The following is an 8,408-nucleotide window of genomic DNA, read 5'->3' on the forward strand; positions in this document are numbered from 1 at the left end:
CTCAGGCTGATAGTTTGACCCCTGCTTCGCTCTACAGTGACAGAAGCTGCATGTCGTTTTCTTCTGGAAACACGTCGCCGTCTTGACTTGAGGTGTTCTTAAAAAAAGTTTTAATACAAAGTAGATTCCCGTATCTCAAACAGTTAGAGCATGGCACTAGAAATGGCAAAGTTATCTATCTATCTATCTATCTATCTATCTATCTATCTATCTATCTATCTATCTATCTATCTATCTATCTATCTATCTATCTATCTATCTATCTATCTATCTATCTATCTGTCGTTCTATCTTTCAATCCATCATTACATCCGTCCACCCATCCATTTAGCCATTGTTCCATCCATCCATCTATCTATCTATCTTTCTATCCATCGTATCCATCCATCCATCCAAAGGTTATGGGTTAAATTCTCAGGGAATGCATGATTTGTAACTGAATGCAGTGCAAGTCGCTTTGGATAAAAGCATCTCCCACATACATACATGTAATGATGTAAAATGCGATGTTTGGTAACTGACAGTACGCCACAGACGCAAAGCACAGAAATGAAGTTGAAAGTAAAGCAGATATTTCTTTAAGTTCTCTGTTGGCTGAGCTCATGATCTCTGATGAAATGGCAGCCGCGTCCCTTCAGCCAGTTTTCCTGCCGGTCAGGAGGTTCTCAAAACATCTGCAGCTACACACACATACACACAGGTCATTGATTTGCGAGGTGGCCTATGTCTCAATGAGTGAACGTGTGTGTTTGCGTGTGTGTGTGTGTGTGCATGTTTAAAGCTGCTCCACATGAAAGTTTGAACCCAACACCGCAGTCACATGATCAGTTCTACAACGAACCCCCTTGTTCCAGAGCAGGTTTGATTTGGCCGGCTGTCAGTTATTACACACACAGGTGTGTTTGTGTGAACGGCAGGGTTATTTGCCTCTGCCGTTACTGTGGTTTCTGTCCGAGTTTTGAGTCTTTGATGGTGGATTTTATCAGGATTTTGTGCAACACAAGTGACATTATTGGCTTACAAATCATAAGCGGAGATCTGCTACCATGACAGTAATTAGAGATGTTTGCTAAGTGTACAACCACTATTGCTGTTCCTCATATTTCATGTTATTGATGTGATTAATCTCCAACGTTCAGTGTGTGTGTGTCGTCCTGCAGTGTTCTCAGTGAGCTGAACACAGTCCGCCATGGATATCTCCTCGCCAGAGCATTTAACAGCAGCATTCAAGTAAGAAATGTATTCTTATTAAAGCTACTACAGTTATTCAGTCAAGAGCAGTGAGTGATTTTCTGTTTTTCTTTTGATTCACATTAACAGCAGATATAGCAGTAGGTCCTGTATATTACTCTGCTGTCACTTTAATACACAGATCTTATATACACATGCTATTTCTTTCCCTGCTGTTAACATTCACAGACATAACTGACTGTGTTTATGTGAACTTGTGTGTGTTTTTGACATAACCTTGTGTGTATTTGACAGTTTAAGCGCAATAAGACGTGAAAGAGAGCGTAGTTTAACACTCACAGGACGTGCCTTCTGACATCCAGCTTTCTGATCTCGTGCTTCAGATGTGTGTGCTCAGAAAACCATATTTCAGAAGTTTAGACTGATATAGCTTTAAAACGCATGCAGATAATAAACTTTCATGATGATGATGATGAACTGCAATGTCATGTGAGCGTGATAGAGATGATAATCAAAACCAAATAGGTGTTTTAGTTTTTGGCAGAGTATCTGAGGCACGAGCTGTACAGGCTCCGCCCTCTTGTAGAAACTGGGGTGGGGCCTCAGCAGCTCATTTGCATTTAAAGATACATGCATGAAAACAGCATGTTTTTCCTTCCACTCAAAAATGTGCATTTACAACATGGTTTAATAAATGATCTGTGGTATTTTGAGCTTAAAATTCACAGACACATTCTGGGGACACCTGAGACATATTACATCTTGTAAAAAGGGGCATAATAAGTCCCCTTTAATTTGAAAACATTTTTTAAGAAAAAAAACATATTATCTTAAGTCATTTTGTTTCTCAAGTAAATGCATCTCGATTTAAGAATGTTTAGATCTTTCTACTGGAAAACAATACAAAACTACTAAATAATAAAAAAAAAAAAAAATTGCAGCATGCGCAGTGAAGAATTGACCTGAGCCACCTATAGACCTTATGTAGCCCCGCCCCCTTTCAGAGCTGCACTCGTTGCCTTTTGACTTCCGGTCTGTGTTTTCACAGCAATCTTGCGTATTTATTTATGAATGTTTTAGAAAATTTCCCGGTCGACATTTGTTAAGACATCTGCTTATAACATTACAATGCTCATGATAACTTTCGTTAACTCTACAATAAGTAAATCCACTTCACCAGCTAATTACTCCTCGACAGCCATGCCAGAGCGACCGCAAAAACGGAATTTCAAAGACAATATTCTATAGATGGCTGCGCGCTTGTTTCTCTGGCGCATAAGGTCTATAGAGAACGTCACAGAGATCTGAGGCCAGACTAAGACTAAGAAAACACCTGAAGCCTGGAACACACCAAGCCGACGGTCGGCCGTCGGGCAGTTTTTTTGCGTCGGCCGACTAAGTTTTCTCAGTGTGTTCCGCACCGTCGCCTGAAATTGGTCCTCATCTGCTTTTTTTCGTCTGATTTGACCATAGACTGTAAAAAAAAGATGGACGACGCCCCTTCACTCTCTTCCATTGATGAGAAGTGAAGCCGCCAGTGTCCCGATATGGCACTGACATATTGGAACTTGAGTCTGCGCAGTAGCGATCTCGGGACCAGACCTGCGCAGTAGTGAGCAGGAAGTAAAGCCGCGAAAATCAACGCTCCGCCCTCACTCTCGCAGAATGCACTCAGGGAGAGTGCATTCTGCACACTTTTTTAAAAATTGATTGCAGTACGACAAGAGGCATGTTAAAATAAAGTAAATACAATCTCCTCAGTCCCGAAAAAATGTCCGTTGGTGCTTCAGTGACTACTTCGCTCAGAGAATCTGTCAATCACAGCTGTCAATCATGACGTTACACCACCACATCACGTAACTAACTAAAAACCAACTTATTTTTGAAACAGACACTTGAACTTACACCAGCGTGATAAAAACTACAGCAAATGAAAGAAAATATTTGAAGTGTAATTTAATTGTTTAGTTGGTCTCTCATCCCGTTGAATAACACGGGGAGGCGGGGCTTATGACCTATACTAGGACCAGTCACCGGGGGGCGATCGAGACGCTTTGGCTTCACTTTTCAGGGCTTGTGCGGCACGCTTGGATTCGACATGTTGAATCGGTGGTCAGGCCGTCAGTGAGAGAGAGAACTCTGATTGGCTGTTCAGCTTAGTGAACGAGTCAGTGCACGAGAATAATAGCAAAACTGCAGCAAAGAAGTCAAAACGGTACAGATAGAGGCTGTTCTAATGTTACGTCATCTTGCATGAGCATCATCTTGGTGAATATTTCAATATTAACATGAGCGAGTGGAATAAAGAAAGTGTTTAGCAGGATTGATATTCAAAACGGTAAGCACGCACTGCTTTGTTTATGGTTTGTGTGTCTGCAGCGTCGGTTTCCCCTTTTGAATGATGAATATAGACGAACATATCTTCAGAAATAGACAGAGCCGGACAGTAATGGAGTACATTTACTTGAGTACACTACTTAAGTACAATTTTGAGGGATCTGTACTTAACTCGAGTATCATTTTTGGGGAGTACTCATGACTTTACTCAGGTACATTTGAGAGGCAAATATTGTACTCTTTACTCCACTAGATTTCTATCCATAACCGTGAGTAGGCCTACCCATTACTTCTTCTAAAAAAAAAAAAAAAAGGAAAAAAGAAACATCTCGGAAACCCTCAATTTGTTGTTTCCCTCTCAAATGTGATTGGATTGTGCAGGCGCTACTGATTGGGACAGCCTATCAGCAATCACCTTCAGCTTTCCGCCAAAGTCAACTCCATGGTCAGATTTAGATAAGAGACGAAACCATGGACTAAACAATGGATGAAGACGCAGCAGGTCCATCCCGGGAGCGATATTTTTGTTCCACGATGGTAGGGGAAGACTGATGAATATTCATTAGGGAAGTCATCCCTGATTGGTCTTAACCCCTGTGATGGGTAGGTTTAGGGGCGGGGTTAGGGAGGTCATAAGACCCCCAGTGACTGTAGGTTTAGGGGTGGGGCTAGGGGTAGGTCATCAGACCAATCAGGGATGACTTCCCTAATGAATATTCATGAGTCTTCACCTACCATCCTGGGAAAAAAATATCACATCCCGAGAATGTGCCAACCCGTGCCCCCGCCTCGCCAGACTATTTCAATTTTCTTAACAAGTTAATGATAGTTTTCGCTTCAAGTGTTTGCTGTGTTTACCAATGTAAGCACTGTGGCAGTAGTAATGCAATATTTAGAAAATGTACTCTTGTACTCTTGATACTCAAGTACTTTTAAAAACAAGTACTTCAGTACTTATACTTAAGTAGACATCTGACTGTAGTATACTTTTACTTGTACTTGAGTAAAATTTAGCAAGGGGTATCTGTACTTTTACTCAAGTAATGTAGCTGTGTACTCTGTCCGCCTCTGGAAATAGACAGTTGTCTCATTCACACGCAGGCGCAGAACGCGCATGCTAGCTGACAGTCGGCTGTAGTTCTCTCAGTGTGTTCAAGTGCAGCTTTTCCCCCGACGCGGGCGACAACACAGTCGGCTTTCATCAGTGCTAGTTCGTCGGCGTCGGCTTGCTGTGCTCCAGGCCAGAACAGCAATGCATACTATATAAGTATTCGATTTCGGACGCAGCGACACACGATCAGGACACATCTAACTCGGATGGAGCTGCTGAAAATAATTCCTCTCTATTTTCACACAGTTTCAGACACTGCTTCTCATCAGAGGTGTTCACACCTCTAGGGTTTCTCACAGACTGTTAAAATATGTTTTTTTCTGTCTCACACATTCTTCAGGAGACAAAGAGAGACACACACCCGCAGAGAGAGACTGTGAAGATTCCCATACCAAACTCTAAATTGATCTTGTCTAGTATATAGAGAGCTGTAGCGATGCTGTAGTTTTGTAGGCCAAAACCCAGAAACAAGTTTGCATTTAGGCACTTCCGGTTCCCTCGTCCCAAAGTCAGTGGGATTTTTGAGCCTGAAATAAGGCCTGTGGTGAACACAAGCTCAATATATTTTCATGTTTTATTCATCGACATAAAACACAGCAGTAATACCTCACTCGTGATTATTTAAAGCTTTTACGTGTCTTAAAATATGCGGTTGCTGATAAGTGGCTAAGTTAGTATTGCAGTGGACATTAATTCTTTCCCTGCCAGCATTGTTTTAAAAAAGTTGCCAGCCACCGCCAGCATTTTTGATCATTTTCACAAAACTTTCATGGCCCCCCAAAATATTTTGTTGTATGATTTTGGGAGTTTGGCAGGCTATGGTCACTATGCTTTCATTGTGAGCTGTGATATCCTGCTAAATATCTGTTTGTTTTCCAGAAAAGAAAGACGTGAGGGTGAGTATACGAGGACGGAATTAATAGTTTCTCCACATCTTAACTTTTTTAATTAAACTCAACTCTCAATTATAGATGATATGATAATGGGTGGAAATCCAGAATAATCATTTCATCATTTCTGTCTGGCTTCTTCACACACACACACACACATGCCGTGTGAATGTGATGCAGGCAGGAGTGTGACCGCATGAATTGACATGCTGTGAATAACAGCTTCCTGTCTCCTAGAAACAGCGTGGCGGTGAGCGCTGTCAGCATACCGCTGTTCACATTTCCCACTCAGTGTGTGTGTGTGTGTGTGTGTGTGTGTGTGTGTGTGTGTGTTCTGTCTGTCAGACAGACTGATATGAGGAAACAGCATCAGCCTTCAACATCACTTTAACTTAAACTCTCAAATTTTGTTATCCTTTCAAAATGCTGCTCATCACCTATTTACAGCTAGAGTTTGGAATAGTGTACTTTACAATATATACTGTATACCACTACTTTTTTTTCTTACACATTTTACTAAGTCGGTCGAAAAGATGTCAGCATGCAAACATTTCAAACAGTAGTTTGCTGTAATATTGCCATATGACCTCATCACGATGCATGATCAAATCAGCCAGAGGCTTCAAGTTATTTTCTCAGATTTAAATATTAAATTATTAAATTTTTTGTTGTTGTTGTTTGTTTTATATTAAAATGAACTATTTACATTATTATTCATTTGATATAAAAAAGTGTTTTAATATATAATTATTGTTATTTTATTATTATTTTATTTCATGTTAAAATAAATTATTGTAATTATTATATGTGTTTATACTTGAAGTATTTAAATCTGATATTATAAATTGAATAAAAAGGATTTTTATTTTATATTTTTTAGTTATATTAATAATCAATTATTATTTTAGATTCAAATAAAAAATACTTAATTCATATTTTTATTTTATTGTCTTTTTATCTTAATTTAATAATAATATACTTTAAGTATTTAAATCTGAGATAAACCTTGCTGAATTAAATCTCTATGAAATGATCATTATTACATGATTTTTTTTTAAAAAAAGCATAGCTACTTTTTAATAAAATTTAGTGTAAAATGTCTGAACTTCAATCAGAAATTATTTTAGCTCTTGCATCACATGGAAATGAGAGGTTGAATTGATCGCATTGCATTGTGGGATACAGTCTGTGTTCCAAAACATTCTTCATAAAACAAACATTTCCTGCTCTGAAATGTGATTGGATAAGCGGCATTTGGATCTGTCTGCATATTTTGTGGAGTATGTTTCTGGGCCAGGGCAGTGTGTGTGTGTGTGTGTGTGTGTGTGTGTGTGTGTGTGTGTGTGTGTGTGTGTGTGTGTGTGTGTGTGTGTTTAATTGTGTGTGTGTGTGTGTGTGTGTGTGTGTGTGTGTGTGTGTGTGTGTGTGTTTAATTGTGTGTGTGTGTTTAATTGTGTGTGTGTGTGTGTGTGTGTGTGTGTGTGTGTGTGTGTGTGTGTGTGTGTGTGTGTGTGTGTGTGTGTGTGTGTGTGTGTGTTTAATTGTGAATGAAGGCTGACTGGAGCCAGAACCTCCTCTCTGTCTCTCCCACCCACCAACACTGGAGCCCGGGCACCAAGGACGAGCGCCTCTCTCTCTCTCTCTCTCTCTCTCTCTCTCTCGCCACAATACACTATTGAGAATGTGAGACACAAACAGGCTCAGGACTGACGCCATCACTGCTGGAATAGACAGACAGACGTAGAAAACAACCGTTTACATGAGCAGATATTTAATTTCTCTGTCCGCTCACCCACCACATTTCTTTGTGTGGTCACTATTATCATCACTCTCTCTCTTCAGCTGCCAGACATTGTTGTATTTCTTCAGGATCAGTTCTGGTCATATAAACCGCGTCTATTTCTGTACTTTTTTGTTTGATGGTGTGAATGTGTAAATTGTTATTCCTCTGACAGACAGAAATAATTATTTTATTATTCGCCTGTCTGGAATACTTCATTCTGATTGTTTTAATCATAACATTCTGTGGTCAAAAATAATAATAATAATTTTAAATATTTAAAATCATTTTAAAATAAGTATATTAATAATATAAATAATGAATGAATAAATTTAAATAATTAGATTATCAATATTTGTGACTAATAAATACAAAGTTCTGTCATGAATCTCTAGATGGCGCAGGCTGTCCTTAACTCCATTTACTTGCAATCTCATAATTCTCTATAGGGCACAGCTGATTGATTATTTCTGTATCAGTAGCCAATGAACTCGCTGCTCAAACTTCAAATACTTGGTCAGCATTTGCTGTAGCAGTTGCAGTGCGCTTTCAGAAACCTCCCCAGCTCTGTATAGATCTGCTAAGGGGTTTTTTCATGTATGTTATATGTGCAACAACTATGTTGCACATAGTATCATGTATGTTATAACTGTCACGGGCCCACCGGTGGGCCCAAATTCATTACATATTTAAAACAGTAATATCCTATACTAAACCTAAACTAATCTTGACAAACTATATATCATTTGAAAGCTTACAATCTCTAGTTTTCATATTTGGTGACTGATTTTCAAAATAAATTACAGAGGAGCCGTAATTTATCAATTTGCAACAAGACTATTTTCATATTCCTAAGGCGTGTTCAGACCTTTATTTTGAAATAGCAATGAACATTTTTATGTGATTCTTAGAGGTTGAATTCATATCAAAATCTGCCAAACTTCCCATATTACGTCTGAATAGAATGTCTACTTCATAAATTGTATGAAAATTGTGGAAATAATGGTTCAGATGATCACTCAAACCACATATGGAAATGGAGGCGTCCTTATATGGGCAGTAATGGAGTCTAGTTGTCACCTAGTGAAAATGTTTGGTA

Source organism: Scardinius erythrophthalmus (assembly GCF_964197995.2).
Source record: "Scardinius erythrophthalmus genome assembly, chromosome: 17".
Classification (NCBI taxonomy): Eukaryota; Metazoa; Chordata; class Actinopteri; order Cypriniformes; family Leuciscidae; genus Scardinius; species Scardinius erythrophthalmus.